The 17,154-nt window shown below is 41.6% G+C and overlaps 1 protein-coding gene across 3 annotated transcripts in view; it reads left to right on the top strand.

Annotated features, from left to right (window-relative positions):
• The window catches only part of LOC132209003 (utrophin-like), a 247,037-nt gene that overhangs the window by 53,522 nt on the left and 176,361 nt on the right, over positions 1-17,154 (top strand). The window lies entirely within an intron of this gene.

Here is a 17,154-nt window from a genome sequence, read left to right as displayed (position 1 = left end):
AAATTTTAAGAAGTTGGCTTATTGTCAAGTCATGGTAGGATTGAAAACATATGCTACAACTGTGTGAAGTTCAGAAGTCACATGACACCAGCTTATAGTCCAACAGGTTCATTTCAATTCACACAAGCTTTTGGAGTGCAGCCCCTTCATCAGGTGCAGTTCGTGAGGTGACCACACAGACACACAGCTTATAAGCAGAGAGATCAAAAGATCATAGAATTGGCCTGAGTGGAGTGTCAGATAATAACTCTTTCCAGGCGACCAAGAGTGTTAAAGGCAAGTGAAGTGTTTATAAAGTCAATGTCAGTGCTGTGTTGTCATGATAATCAGGCAGCGCAACAGGAATGTACAAGGTGACATCTCAGGTCAGACTCTGACTTGTAGTTTAGAGGCTTGTGTTCAGAATCTGTCTCAGAGTTTTAAACTTTATTTCAAAAGCAAGAATTTATAAGATACCAAGAATTTATAAGATACCACACTGACTGTAACTACAAGTTGTGTGCTTCTTCAACAAAATATCTGCAAATAAACAAACGTCCTGGATGAAGACTTATTATCTGACACTCCACTCACACCAGTTGTATGATCTTTTGACCTCTCTGCGTATAAATTGTGTGTCTGTGTGTTTTCCTCTCTGACCGCACGTGATGAAGGGACTGCACTTCAAATCTTGTGTGATTGCAAATAAACCTGTCAGATTATAACCTGATGCCATGTGGCTTCTGACTTTGTCCATCCTAGTCCAACACCAGCACCTCCACATTATAAGTGTTTGGAACCAAGTCAGTGCAACAGGTACATGTCAAACATTTGACTTCGGAAGGATGCCTAGTGCCGACAAATTCATTAATAACAAAGGATTTCTCCATTATGCCATCTATCGTAACATGCTGCGCCTCACAGTCATAATGAAAGGATGCCCACTTTAATTTAGCAGCGCCAAGAATAGTTACGGACATTTTTAGCATGGGAGGAGGCCATTCAACCTATTTTATCTGTACCAGCTCTCTCCCAGAGCAACAAAATTAATCCTTTTCTCGAACTCATTCCACATATTTCACAGAATTGAAATATATAGGTACATAGTTAAGAGATTTTAACATCAAGTGAGCAGTTCTCGCACTTCACCTTGTCACTAAAAATTGAACACGTGACTTACAAAGAGTGAGTCTTTATTTTGTTCTGTTGTGATGATGAAGAAGATGCAAGTCAAAGTGCTGGAACTGGCCTCTTGAACTTTTCAACGTGTATAAAATGAATTCTGTGCGCATCTACTAAAAACAGTTTTATGGAAGGAAAAGGTACCAAAGAAGATTTGGTGTATTGTACTTGATGCGATTATACTCCAACCTGTGAAAACAGAACTCTACGACTGTGAGTGTTGAGATCTGAGAGGTTGCTATCTTGTTTGAATTTACATTGCTAAGTCTAGGCCTATTTTCCCAACAGCAAAATTGGTAATCCAGAAAGAAATGGATATTTCTCGCATTTGTTAGCTCTAAGTGTCTGGTCAAAGTTTGAGTACAGTTTCCTCATATACAGGTGCTTAACCTGCTTTTACAGTTTGAACATTTGTTGTGCCAATGAAAATTGTTTGAATGGTTTCACCTCCAGTTTTCTTCTTTATACATATTTAGTATTTTTCCATGGTAAGGACTGTCTGCAAAATCTGACATTGGGTTTTGAAAGACATCAGCCTTTATTTTGGAGAGATAATGGTAACTGCAGATGCTGGAGAATGCGAGATAACAATATGTCGAGCTGGATGAACACAGCAGGCCAAGCAGCATCTTAGGAGCACAAAATCTGACGTTTCGGGCCTCGACCCTTCATCAGAGAGGCTGAAGGGTCTAGACCCGAAACATCAGCTTTTGTGCTCCAGGGATGCTGCTTGGACTGCTGTGTTCATCCAGCTCCACACTTTGTTGTCTTAGAAGGACTGGGCTTGTTTTTGCTGAGGTTGAGAAGAGTAAGGAGGTGATTTCCTTGAAGTATGTATGATTCCGAATTGTCTTCATGAGGAATATGTAGAAAGATTTTTCCTCTCCTTTGGCGAGCGCTGAACTCGGGACACTTATGCAAAATTTGGACTTGCCACTTCAGGACAGATGAGCAGAGCATTTTTTCTCTGATAGTTGTATGACATTGGAACTAGCTGCCTCATAAGATGACAGAGTTGGGGTCATTGAATATTTTAAGGTGGACTTAGATTCTTGTAAGGCAGGGAAAAGGTCTTTGTTAATTGGAGTCATACCAAGCACAAAGGAAAACGTTTGTGATTGTTAGACATAGTCATTTCACCTCCAGAACATCTCTTTCAGCGTTCGTCAGGGCAGCATCCAAGGCCCAAACATCTGTGCTGCTTCAGCTTCTCTCTATAAAGTCAGAAGTGGGGATGTTCACTGATGACTCCACAATGTTCAGTACCATTTCCAACTCCTTAGATAATAAAGCAGTCCATGTTTAAATGCAGCAAGACCAGTATATTATCCAGGCTTAGGCTGATAAGTGCTCGGTAATATTTGCACCACACAAGTGCCAAGCAATGGCCATCTCCAACAAGGGAGAATTCAGCCATCATCTCTTGATATTTATTGCTGTTACCATCGCTGCATCCCCCACTGTCAACATCAGAGGTGTTACTATTAACCAGAAACTGAACAAGATCGGCTACATAAATACTATGGATTCAAGAACAGGCCACCCCGTTGCGTGCAGATGATTTTCGTCACTCCATTTTTACCAAGATTTAACTGGAAATTTGGGATTTGTCATATTTCTGAAGAGTCGAACAGCAGCATGCTTTTCTTTTCGTTAATTCTTTGTAATTTATTGCAATTAAAACTTCTGTTGCCAGAAAAAGAAATGATGTGGCTGAGCGACTTTTTTCGAATGTCTTGTGAGAAGTGCCATTCAGAGGTGGTCACATTGTTACCTTGTGATCAGTCTGGATCAGTCGGGCTGGATATGAGATGAGGCTGGGGGGTGGGAAGATTTTGAAGCAGGTACTTGAGAGAAAGCAGCCTCTCCCTACAGTCAAACCCTTCAACCCTTGTAAATCTTTTCTGAACCCTTTCAAATTTCACGACAACTTTCCTATAGCAAGGAAACCTGAATTGAATGCAGTATTCCAAAAATGGCCGAACCAATGTCCTTTGTAGCTGCAACATGACTTCCCAACTTCTATATTTAGTGCTGTGACCAACAAAAGCAAGCATATTAAACGCCTTATTCTCTACCTGCAACTCCACTTTGAAGGAACTCTGAACCTGCTCCCTAAGTTTGTTTGGCGACACTGCTGAGGACCTCACCATTAAGTGTATAAGTTCTGCCCTGATTTTGCCAACCAAAACCTAAAACCGTTTCTGCATTAAACCTAATTGTCTGCTATTTGCTTGGTGGTATATATAAAAAGGGAAGAGTTTATGCTTGTTCAGGCAACCCATACCCGACATCCAGAGGTTGATTTCCTAATGGCTTGAATTGGAACTGGTTAACAGATTGAGTTTTGGGATGCCTCAGGATGTCTTTATGTGTGATGTGCATCAGGCAGGTGTCAAATTGTAATTTCAAATACAGTTCTGCGTACAGATAGCATAAAGTAAGGAAGAAGAACAGGACTTAGTAGTGTTATCCTTCAAAGCCTTTTTGAGTTGTTTTGTCCTGTTTTGTTACTTACTTCTACATTTATTAAATCCACTTTTTTTTAAAGCATTCTTTCACAGGATGAGAGCACTGCTGGCAAGGCTAACATTCATTTCCCATCCAGGAATGGCTTGGTGGGCCATTTTGGAAGTCAGTAGAGAGTCAGCCATATTCCAGTGAATTTGAAGCCATATACCAGAATTGCTTAGGAAAGCAGATTCCCTTCCCTGAAGAATAGTTTAGTGAATTCAGTTTTCTGTTACAACAATTTATGATAGTTTCATCATCACTGTTACTTTTAACTCGAGATCTATATCAGTGGATTTGGTGTACATGGACATCAGCAAAGCATTTGATAAGGTTCCCCACGGCAGGCACTTTCATAAAGTCAGGAGGTATGGAAATCAGGGTGACTTGGCTGTGTGGATTCAGAATTGGTTGGCTGACAGGATGTAGAGAGTGGTTGTAGATGGTAAATATTCTGCCTGGAGGTCAGTGCTGAGCGGTGACCCGCAGGGCTCTGTTCTTGGGCCTCTGCTGTTTGTAGTTTTTAGAAATGACTTGGATGTGGAGGTTGAGGGGTGGGTTAGTATGTTTGCTGCTGACACAAAGGTTGGAGGTGCCATTGATAGTATCGGGTTATTGCAGGCTTCAGCGAGACATTGACAGTATGCAGAGGTGGGCTGAGAAATGGCAGATGGAGTTCAACCTGGATAAATGCGAGGTGATGCATTTTGGAAGGTCGAACTTAAATGCTGAATATAGGATTAAAGGCAGATTCTTTGCAGTGTATAGGAATAGCAGGATCTTGGTGTTCAAGTGCAGAGCTCCCTCAAAGTGGCCACACAAGTGGATAAGGGTGTTAAGAAATCAGATGGTGTTTTGGCTTTCATGAACAGGGGGATCGAGTTTAAGAGCCGCGAGGTTATGCTGCAGCTCTACAAAACCCTGGTGAGACCACACTGGAATATTGTCTCCAGTTCCGGTTGCCCTATTATAGGAAAGATGTGGAGGCTTTGGAGAGGGTGCAAAGGAGGTTTACCAGGTTGAGGAGGTTGACTGAGCTCGGACTTTTCTCTCTGGAGAGAAGGAGGAAGAGAGGTGACCTGATCGAGGTGTACAAGGTAATGAGAGGAATGGATAGAGTCGATAGGCAGAGACCTTTCCCCAGGGCAGGATTGACTGCCACGAGGCATAGTTTTAAGGTGTTAGGAGGAAGGTATAGAGGAGATGTCAGAGGGAGGTTCTTCACCCAGAGAGTTGTGAGTGCATGGAATACTTTGCCAGTGGTAGTGGTGGAAGCAGAGCCATTAGTGACATTTAAGCAACTGCTGGACATGCACATGGACAGCAGTGAATTGAGGGGAATGTAAGTTAGGTTCGGTTATTTTTGGATTGGGATTATTCCACGGCACAACATCGTAGGCCGAAGGGCCTGCACTGTGCTATACTTTTCTATGTTCTATGTTGTGTGTAAGAGTCAGAAGCCCAGTTGTTAGTTGCTTGGCTCTTTAGCTCAGTAGCTACCCCTTAATTTTTTGATGGCCAAAAGTGGCTGGCAAAGCAGACTTGCAACTTGAAAGCATGATGACATTTGCCAGGATGTGAAGCATTGACCAACATGGTTTTTTGCAGATGTCTATTACTGCATCCATGTCTGTGAATGATTTGTGTAGCAGCCTTGAAGTTTTCACAGAGTCCTTCAGAACTTAGATGTGGACCTTGGCAACTTTAAAGAAGTCTAAAAAATATCAACACACATACATTTTGGCAATGACTGGTATGAATATCGATAGAGAGTGGATAGCCAGAGACTTTTTCCGAGGGTGAATGTAGCTCTTATGAGGAGGCAGAGTTTAAAAGTAAGTGGAGGTAGATATAGGCAAGATGTGAGAAGTAAGTTCTTTACTCAGAGAGTGGCAGGAGCGTGGAATGCATTGCCAGAGAGGGGAGTGGAGTCAGCTTCATTAGGAGCATTTAAGCAGCTATTAGACAGGCATATGGATGATAGTATAAGGTAAGGGTGGAGGTTCGCTCGACGTTAGGTTGAGGGTAAAAGCTCAGCACAACACTGTGTGCTGAAGGGCCTGTCCTGTGCTGTACTGTTCTATGTTTGTATGCTCTATGAATCCGTAAGTAATTAATCTGCAAGTAGCTGACAGTGTCTTTAAATAACTCTGGCAGAGGGGTTATTCATGTTCCTGGTGATCATACTTTCAGCAATGTGTCATTGAAGGACTTTAAGCGTTGAGCTCTGATATCCCAGTATTGGCAATATCTGGCCTCCTCTACGTCATTTCATCAGGTATTTGCTGCATGCAACGTAGAATTGTCAGAGTAGCATCCATGGCAACTTGCATTTGATGTGTGCTCATGAGTCAAATATATAATTTCAGATCTCAAAACCCTTTGTGGCCCTGAAAAACCAGGCGGCAAGAATGCAGGCTTTACACCAAGCGTGATTATCTGAATCGTTTCCCTCCTACTATAAAGCTGACAGTGAGACTTCCGTGAGTTCCACCAGATGCTGTTTGCCAGTTATGACAAGAATTTCATGTAGCTTTTGACCACCTACATGAGGAATGGGTAACAAATGCTGGTCCTGTCAGTGATGTTCCCATCCTTGAAAATATGTGGAAATAAATTGAACCTAGTAGTTATCATTTCCTTTTACTGCGCCTTGTATTTTTTGGCAGATATTTATCCCCCTGTATTCATTGCAGAGTAGTTGAGAATGTGTTCCAATTGAAATGGTTTGTACTAACAGTTAGGAAAAATGTATCTAAAGATTTTTTTGAATGCAGGTGATTTAAACACCGTGCGTTTTTCTGCCTATCGGCCAGCAATGAAGATCCGCCGACTCCAGAAAGCGCTCTGTTGTGAGTACTTTCACACATTGCAGAATTTGTAATCTCGTGCTGTGTTTTGTTGTGAGCTTCCTTGCTTGCCTGTTGTCAGATGTCATTGATTACAATTAGCTTGGTTTTGCAGTTGTTGAGACATCAGTTCGGCATGACCTTACAACCTTCCACTCAAAGGACGTTTGTGTATAAAGTTGCTGAAAATGCAATCTGATAAGGGCAGCCAGGCATCTTAGACTAGAGTGAATGAGGAAAGCAACAGGATGTCTTCTTAACGATTGGGAAACAACCACATGAAGGACTGAGGAGGACAGTGAATTAAAAGAGGAATGGTTTGTTTCAAATCAGGTACAGCAAAAGAAATTAAGAGAACGTGAGGAAGGTTGAAATTGAAAAGGCAAGTAATGGTTTATGTTCATTGGAAACCATCAACAACAAAAGTACAATGAAGAAAGTATTTGAGAAAATACAGAAGATTTCTTCAAATGAAAGGGAGACACTGTCTTCATGATGCTAATAGCACGGAGTGCAACTTTGGCGTTTAACCACATCATCCCTTGGCCTGAAGTCACTGTACTATTTACCCATTTTATAACAGAAAAATACTTTAATGATGAGTGTCATGGAGAATTTCAGCCCAGAATATAACCATATTCTGAGCAATTGCCACAACAGCTTCTATGACATGACTTTATAAAACATCCCAAAGCATGTCATAGGAGCTTGAAAGAGTAAAATTTGATACTGAGTACTGAAAGAGATCCGAAGGTAGATGATTAAAACCACATCAGAGGTAGATTTTAAGGACTGTTTTGAAGGAGGAAAGAACGATGCAGAGGTTCAGCAAGGTAATTCTATAAAGCTTAGGCTCCAAGAAGTTGAATGTAAAGCTGTCGATGATGGAACAGCACAAATTGTGTTGAGAGGCTGGAATTAAAGGCGTAATGTGCCTAGAGTGGCTATGAGCTGGACATTGTCAGGGGATGTGCATGGGTGTTGCCAGGTCAGGGAGGGATTTGAAAGCCAGGACAGCAATGTGAAAACCAAGGCACTGCTTAACTGTGAGCCATTGTAGATCAGAGTGCGCAGAGAAAGATGGGTGAATGGAACTTGGTGCGTGTTAAGACAGAGTCAATGGACTTTTAAATGATGCCATGTTAAAGAAAAGGAGAACTTGGGAGGCCAACTTGATATTCATCAGAATGGTCATGTTCAGAGTTAATCAATGCGGTAGGATTTCAGAACTAACGGACTTACCTGGGGCCAAATGTTGTGGATGTGAAAATAAGTAGACTTTGTGACATCAGGCCTATGTGGCGGGAATTTAAACTCTGGGTCAAAATAACAAAGGGGACAACGAAAACCAGTAGCTAGCAAGCAGACGTCCTTTCAAGGACCAAAGATAATGGCTTCGTTCTGTACCAGATTTAATAGATGGAAACTGTCCGGTTCTGTAGAGACAGTGGAAGAAATGAATGAGGGGGTGGTGAGATAGACCTGGGCATTGCCACCATGTCTGTGGAAAGTGCAGTGCATTCACATGATATTGCTCTGGGGCAGTGTTCAGATGAGAAAAGGAGAGGGATTTTACTGATTTTGGCCAGACCTCGGTGATTCACACCCACGGCCATGCTGTCAAAGATTTGTGGAAGCCAGAAAAACTGAACTTGACTGTTTGCAGTAAATGTACAGCATTTCAGATGTCACTTGATCCTGCAGATTGACTCCCTAGAATCTGCTTGTCAAATGATTTATATGGCTAAAAGGTTCAAGTATGAGTTTGCGCTGTGGAACTCATCTCGCACCGAAACTGGCCAGTTGTTATATCAAGATTTGGAGAAAGTATTAGTTTTTTGAAGAATGTTCTGATACAGAGAGAGACTAATAGTTTCTTGAGAAATCGTGGGACATTGGCCAGGAAGTTAAACAGCAGTGGGGGGGAAAACAAACTTGACCTGAATCCTATGTTAAGTATATAATGGATTGGTTCGAGAGTGAGGATATCAAAAAATATTCTCATTTTTAAGATGAGACACTCGGGACAATTTGGGTAGGATGCACTTCTTGAAGGGACCAGAAAGGTACAGAATTATCCATTGGATGTGAAAAATTTGAAATGAAGACAAAACTTTTTGAGGCTGGGGTGGGGAAGAAATGAAGGTCCGATTTTGCTCATTCAACCTCTCCCATGACAAAATGCACTTGTATAAGATTGGTGACTATAAGATTGTTGACGGCACTTTAATGAAGAAAAATCAACATGGACATTTGTTCTGCTGCATATATAACATTAACATTCAATCTCTTGGCAAGGATAATGTGACAGGGCATTTGAAAAGCCAAGTTATTGTAATTTGAATTAAGAGATCAGGCTGTAGAACCTGAGATCAATCTCAGAATAAAATGTAACAACAGCGATAGATGAGGAACCTCTTCACTCACAGAGAGGTGAACTTTGTAATTCTGTACTCCAGAAAATGTGGCGCCTCAGCCAAGAAGTATGCTCAGAACGGGGATTGACATGCTGGGGTAGTCAGTGAAGCACTATTAATGTCACAGGATTAGTAATCCGGAGGCCTGGGACAATGCTGTAGAGTATAGGCTTAAATTCCACTGTAACAGCTGATGGAATTTGAATTCAGTTCAATATAATTTTGGGGGTAGGTGGGAATGTGGAGCTGACATTGCAGTCAAGTCAGCCACGACCTTCTTGAATGGTGAAGCAGGCTTGAGGGGGCCAGTTATCCAACACATGCTCAAATTGATATAATCATAAACAAAGCTGGTCTCAGTGGTGGTTACACCGTCACTGTTACACTATTCACCGTTATAAAAACTTGACTCATTCACTGATGTTCTTTAAGAAAGGAGCTCTGCCATTCTTATTTGATCTCACCTCCATATGACTCCAGATCCACAATAATGTGGTTTACACTTAACTGCACTCTGAAATAGTCAAACAATTTGGAGGAACTATGGATGGGCAGCAAATACTGTCCTTGCTATTCCTGCTCCTTGTTGCTATGACCCTATATGCTCTAACATATTAACCAATTTCCTCTTTGAATCCATTTGAGGAGCAGTGTATATTTTGTATCGCTTGGTGATTCTCCAAGTATCTGATGGATTTTGCATAGTTCCTTCTACCTTCTAAATGTGAGCTCCTTCCAGTGTTTAACCTTTAAGGTAGGCAATCGTTCTCGAACCTTTTTGATTGAATGCCTGCATATTAATAGCAATCAGTAACCTATCTATTATTAATTGCATATTCATAATACAAAGGGCTACATGTAAAGAAGTGTTCTAATCATCTTTTTAAAAAGCTACTTCCTGACGGTTATCATGGAGATTAGATTAGATTCCCGACAGTGTGGAAACAGGCACTTCAGCCCATCCCCCTATAACCCACACACACCCCTGAACACTATGGGCAATTTAGCATGGCCAATCCACTGAGTCAGCACGTCTTTGGACTGTGGGAGGAAACCGGAGCACCCGGAGGAAACCCACGCAGACACAGGGAGAATGTGCAAACTCCACACAGACAGTTCCCTGAGGCTGGAATCGAACCCGGGTACTTGGTGCTGTGAGGCTGCAGTGCTAACCCGCTGAGCCACTGTGCTGCCCCGATGTGTGTATTTGCTTCTAACTGTGATATCTGTCAGTCCCTGGACTGGTGTTTGATACGGGCACTCATAATGTATATCCACTTGATCCAATTGCTCTTCTATTGTTAGCCTGATAAATCAAGAAAAGGTCTGGATCCTTTTGTATATTTTTCACATCACTATATAGTTGCGAGTTTCAAATTGCAATAAGTAAAAATTCATGACAAATAAAAGCATTCCAGAATTGTTTCGACTTGATGATAAATAGTGAATATCTGTTCTTGACTGCAGCTTTCCCGCCTATCAGTGCAGAGAGGCATTGCTTAGCAAGGTTGGAAGAGGAATATTACTGTTCCAATTAGTTACATTTAATTTATCACCATTGAAGCTCGCGTCAGTTAGTATGCTTTTTTCCAATATATTTAATCTCAAGTTATGACAGATGATTTGGTTTGTAGATCTCCAATTACCTCTCTACTGTAGAACCCAGTTTTGAAACAATTGATATAAGGCACTTATTGTACTGTCACTGATGCTGTCATTATACTACCAGAGTATGGCTGTAATGCTGAATTACTTTAGCCTGCCTTCATGAAGCAGTGCAATCTTTCCTAGATAAGGATGAGGGGAAGGTGCACATAAAAGACTGATTTATAAAATTGAGATTCATGGAATATATAGGTCACTATCAAATTTGGTTAAAAAAGATGGCTGAAGGACAGAAGCAGCAAGTTATGATAAATAGATTAGAAGATCGCTATTAGCAGTTTCCCAAGTATTAGGACACTGATTTTTGGAGATAGATACATGATTTGAATTTGGGAATATGGCATACAAAAGGCCCTTCAGCCAATCAAGTCTATGCAAACCTAACTGCACTAGTCCCACTTTGCAGCACTTGGAGAATAACCTTTAATTTCATGTGCTCATCCCAGCACTTTGTTAAAAGTTGTGAGCTCTCTTGTCTCAACGACCCTTCTGGGTAGTGCATTCCAGATTACCACCACCCTCTGGGTAAAAATATTTTCCTCAAATCCCCTCTACATCTCCTGCCCTTCACCTCATAATTGTGTCTCCTTGTTATTGACCCTTCAACTAAGGATACAGCTGCTTGCTAACCTTGCCCCTCCTAATCTTCTGCACCTCAGTCACGTCCCTCCTCAGCCTTCTCTGCTCTAAAGACGACAACCGGAGCTTATCCAGCCAGTCTTCATAGCTGAAGTGCTCCGCCCCAGGCAATATCCTAGTGAATAATCTCTGCACCCCCTCCAATTCAATCACATCCTTCCAACAGCATGGTGATGAGAACTGCATACAGTATTCCAACTTTGGCGAAACCAAAGTTCTATACAATTCCAACGTAACCTTCCAGCTGAAACCATCTGTGCCATGACTGATAAAGGCAAGTTCTCAGTCTGCATTCTTAATCATCGTGTTAACGTGTCCTGCCACCTTCAAGGTTCTGTGGACAAGCACCCCATGATCCGTCTGTGTCCCCTAAGCATCCTAGTGTCTTGCCATTCATTGAGTACCTCCTTGTCTTGTGACTTCTTCCGATGTGCATCACCTGATATGTTTCAGGATTAAATTCTGTCTGCCACTGATCTGCTCATCTGACCAACCCATCTATATCTCATTATGCTATATATATCACGAACAGTGAGGGACCCAATATGGAACATTGCAGTACGCCATTTGACACAAGCTTCCAGTCGCACAAACAGCCTTCTACCTCTGTGCTCTGTCTCTTACCACTGTGCCATTTTAGAACTACCTTGTCGCAACAGCCAGTGGTGCCAGATGTGTTTACCTTTATTATCAGTCTCACATGTGGGACCTTGTCAAAGGCGTTTTTGAAATCCATACAAACGACATCAGCTGCAATATAAGCATAGAGCACAGAAGCAGAAATAGGCCATTCAGCCCTTTGAATCTGCCCTGCAATTCAAAGAGACCATGGCAGAACAGTTAATTCTCAAGTCTACTTTCCTGCCTTTTCCCAATATCCGCTGTCTATCTCAACCTTAAATTTACTTAATGACCAGCCTCAATAGTCTTTTGTGGCAAAGAATTCCACAGATTTTCAACCCTCAGAGGGAAGAAATTCCTCCCAATCTCTGTCTTAAATGTGTGACCCCTTATTCTGAGATTATGCCGTCTGGTCCTAGATTCTCCCACAAGGGAAAACAAACTCTCTGCATCTAACCTGTCAAGAATCTTCTAAGTTTCAATAAGGTGGCATCTCATTCTTCTGTATTACAACGAGAACAGACTCAATCTTCTTAACCTCCTGGAACTTATTTGAACTTCCTCCACATCCTTAGATATGTGTCCCAAAACTGTTCTCGGTGTTACAGCTGAGATCTGACAATTGCCTCGTACAATTTTAACAAAACCGCTATACTTTTATATTCCATTCCATTTGCCTTCCTCATTACCCAATGAACTTGGATACTTGCTTTTTGTGATTCGTAGATGAGAATATTTAAATACCTCTGTTCTGTAGCTTTCTGCAGTCATTCTCCATTAAATAATAGCCAGCTCTTCTATTCTTCCTGCCAAAATACATTCGCTCAGATTTCCCTACATGATATTCCATCTGCTAAGTTTTTGCCCATTTGCTTAGCCTGTCAATATCTCTCTGCAGACTTTTTGATTATTCCTTACTAATTGCCTTCCCACATGGTTTTGTGTCATCAGCTACAGTATATTCTCTTTCCTCATTCAAGGCATTAATGTATTTCATAAATAATTGTGTCCCCAGCACTAATCTGTGCGGCGCTCCGCTAGCTGCAGGTTGCCAGTCTGCAAATGCCTCCCTTGTCCCAATTCTGTCTTCTATGAGTGAGCCAGTCCTCTGTTCATGATAATATACGACAGCAACATCATGGACTATTATCTTATTAAGTAGCCTAATGTGTTATAGCTTATCAAAACCCTTGTGAAAATCTGGGCACCTACTTACCTTGCAAAATTGTATCAAAATTGTGAAGTGTGACCTCACTTTGATGAAGCCATGCTGATCAGACCTTGCATTTCCAAGTGGAGATGAATTCTCTCCTCCAGAATTTCCCCAGTTGTTTCCCTCCCACTGATGTGAGATTCATTGGTCTGTAATTCCTGATATATCTCTCTCTCGCTCCTTGAAAAATGGTACCACATTAGTTGTCCTCTACCAATTCCCCTGTAGCCAGAGAAGAATTGAAAGTTTGGGTCAGAGCCCCTGTAATTTCCTCTCATCTCTCATTGCAGCATACGAAACAACCCCTTCAGACCTAGAGAATTATTTACTTTTAGGCCTGGCAAAGCCTCACTCCCTACGTCAGTCTGCTCAAGTACCTCAGTCCCTGTCCCCAAGTTCTCTACGTCCATCTTCCTCCTCTTGAATGTAGACTAAAGTGAAACACTCTACCAGTGTCCTTCTGTACGGTATAAAGTTTGCCCCTGGACCCTAATGGGCCCCATTCTTTCTCTGGTTATCTTCTTCCCCTAAATGTACTTGTGAAATATCTTGGGATCTGTCAAATTTTATCTTCATGTTTTTTCATGCGCCTGTTTCCTCCTAACTGCTTTAAGTTCCCTCTGAGCTTTCTATACTCCACTGGGGCTTCCATCATTTGCTCCCTTTGCACCTACTGAAAGCCTTTTTTTTGTTCTTAACCAATTCTGAATATTCCTACACATCCAGGGTTCTTTGTCTTGTTATGTCCAAATTTCATCCCAAAGAAAACATGTTGGGCCTGTGCTTTCCCCATTTTCTTCTCAATCACACCTTCACTTTCTACTGTAGAATTTGCCAGACGTAGCTGAACCTGTTCTACTTTGGTCAGATCCTGCTTTATTTTAATAGCATCTGCCTTCCTCCAATCCAAAATTATTTTTTTTGCAAACTACCATTTTCTTTTTCATAACAGTGGTTGTTATCAATAAATTCTGCCCACTACCACCTTAAACAACTTGGCAACTTTGTTCCCAAGAATTAGATCTGGGACTGGACTGTCCCTTGATGGACCTTCTATATGTTGACACAATAAACTCTGCTGAACGCGTATTTAGAAATCCAACTCCTCTTTACACTGTGCGCTTTACACTCGATAACAAGGTGGACATTATTTTAAAATGAAAGGCAGTAGGTTTAAAGGGGATTAGGGGAAAACCTTTTTCACCCAGAGGGGTCTAAAATGCACTCTCTGGGATTATAGTTGAGACGGGAAATCTCAGAATCTTTAAAAAGCACTTGACGTGTCATTACGTTCAAGGCTATGGCCTAGTGTGTTGACAGTGGGTCTAGTGTATATAGTAGTATGTCCTTGATAGTGCAGACTCAGTGGGTTGAAGGGCCTCATATATTGTATGATTCACTGATTATGACTATCTCAAGCAATGTTGAGGAAGTTGAAATCCCCTGGTATAGTTACCATCTTATTATTGCACACCTCAACATGAGTAATAGAGCGTGAAGTTCCAAAATTTACCACGATTGCCAAGCTTGCAGGAGCCCAAACAATGAGGATGATTCTGATCAGCTGCAATAGGCCAACAGAATGGGAAATGACATGGCAGATAGAGTTCAATACAGCAAAATGTGAGGGGATCTGGGATACAGTGTGGTTTAGTCAGCAGTGGCCCTCCTCCTGAGTCAGAAATGTTGGTGTGATTCTCACTCCAAGACAGAAGGACCCAGTATTCAGTGCAGGAAAGCAAACTTGTGTGGTAATGAATCCTCAGCCTGGATCGACGGGTTAGGTTAGTGGCAGATATATCTACGAAATCAAAAGATGATAATTGCAAAGAGTGGTGATCTTTGCTCACTGTTCTGAGTTCGTGTCACTAGACCCGAAATGTTAACTCTATTTTTCCCTTCACGGATGCTGCCAGACCTACTGGGATTTTTCCAGCAACTTTGCTCTTGTTCTTGTTGTTGTTGATCAACTTGCATTGTGTTACCCCATATAAAATGTGAAATGTCAAAAGCAAAACAAAACGATGCATGAGGTGAAGCAGTTTAACTAAAGGGATAGTGGCAAACAATAAATACTCGAAAGACATTGTTCCAAAGAGTGTGTGAGGACTGAAAAACCCAGGAATGTAGGGGTCATAAAGCCATAAAATGAAGGAATGGAAGTAGGCTTTTTAGCCCATTGAATTTGCTTCACCATTCGATCAGATCATGGCTATCTCTGTTTTGAATATTCTTAGTAACCCAGCTTCAACAGGCCTCTGGAGTAGACAATTCCACAAAATCAAGCCCTCAGAGGAAATAAATTCATCTTCATCCCTGTCTTAAATATGTCACACCTTATTCTGAGATGATGCCCTTTGGTCGTAGATTCTCCTCCAAGAGGAACCAAACTTTCTGCATCGACACTAACAGGTCCCCTAAGAATCCTGTATGTTTTAATAAGGTAACCTTTTACTCTTCTAAATTCTAAAGAGTACAAGCCCAACCTATTTGACCTCCTTAGAAAGAAGATCCTTCTGTACCTAGAATCAACTTAGTTAACCTTCTCTGGACTGCCTCCAATGTTGAGATTTCTTTCCTTTGATGAAGGGCCAAAACTATTTGCTGTGTTTGAGATGTGGTCTGTCTCGTACTTTGTATTGTTTTAGCAATACTTCCCTCTTCTTTTATTCCATTCCTTTTAAAGGCCAACAGGACACCTCCTTCTTAGTTGCTGAGCATGGTTGCTAACTTCTTATGATTCATGCACGAGGAGCTTCAAATTCCTCCTGCACTCCAGCTTTCTGCAATCTTTTTTCCATTTTAATAACATATAGCTCTTTTATTCTTCTTGCCAAAGTGCACAACCTGACATTTTCCACATTATATTCTATCTGCCAAGTTTGTGGCCATTCACTTTCCACGGAAACATAAGAAGTAGAATGAGAAATGGGCCATTTGGCCCTTCAGGCTTGCTTTATCATTCATTATGAATATATCCAATCATCCAACACAGTAGCCTGTTCCTCCTTTAACCTTATATCCTGTGATCCACTTAGTTCCAAGTGCTAAACCCAAACTCCTTTTTGAAACTGTGCAATGTTTTAGCATTGATTGATTTCTGTGGTAGTGAATTCTGTGGGCTCATCAGTCTCTGGGTGAAGAAATATCTCCTCGTCTTAGTTTAAGGGTATGAAGAATGACTGTGACTCCTTTGTTCTGTACATCCCTGCCATCAAGAACATCTGCCCTCCATTTGACTTGTCTAGTCCTGTAAGAATTTTAAGCTTCGATGAGAAGCCCCTTCATTCTTCTGAATGCCAGTGGTATAATCTTATCTGACGCAACCTCTCCTAATATGCCAGTCTGCCTTCCAGGAATCAGTCTGCTAAACCTTTGCTGCACTGTCCCTAGAACAAGAGTGTGCTTCCTCAGATAAAGAGGCCGAAACTGCACGTAATATTCTTGGTATGTAATGGTAGCGAGACATCCCCACTCCTGAATGAAAATTCTCTCACTATGAAGGCCCTTCTGCTATTTGCCATCTTTACTGCTTGCTGCACCTGCATGCTTACCTTCAATGACTGAAGTACAGGTTTGCCCAGATCTTATTCTACATTCCCATGTCTTAATTTATATCCATTCAGGTAATGATCTGCCTTTCCGTTTTTGCTCCCAAAGTGAATAATCTCACATATATCCGTGTAATACTGTATCTGTCTCACATTTGCCCAGTCATTCAGCTTGTCCCAATGACACTGAAGCATCTCTGCATCCTCCTTACAGCTCACCCTCTCATCCAGCTTTGTGTCATCTGCAGATGTGGAGATAGTGCATTTGATTCCTTCGTTTGAATAGGTGGGTAGCCGGAGTCTGAGCACAGATCCTTGCGACACACCACCTGTCTCTGCCTTTGGAAAAAGACCATTTATTCCTATCCTTTGATACTTGCTGACCAGTTTTATTTCCATCTCAGCATATTACGACAATCCCATGGGCTTTAATTTAAAGCACTAATCTCTTATGTGGGATTTTGTTAAAAGCCTTCTGAAAGCCCAAAGAAGCCACATCTAGTGGTTCCCCCCTCATCAACTGAATG

The sequence above is a fragment of the Stegostoma tigrinum genome, unplaced genomic scaffold (genome assembly GCF_030684315.1).
Source record: "Stegostoma tigrinum isolate sSteTig4 unplaced genomic scaffold, sSteTig4.hap1 scaffold_61, whole genome shotgun sequence".
NCBI classification, from domain to species: domain Eukaryota; kingdom Metazoa; phylum Chordata; class Chondrichthyes; order Orectolobiformes; family Stegostomatidae; genus Stegostoma; species Stegostoma tigrinum.
Note: the sequence above shows the minus strand (reverse complement) of the source record. Positions and strands in the feature narration are given on the sequence as shown.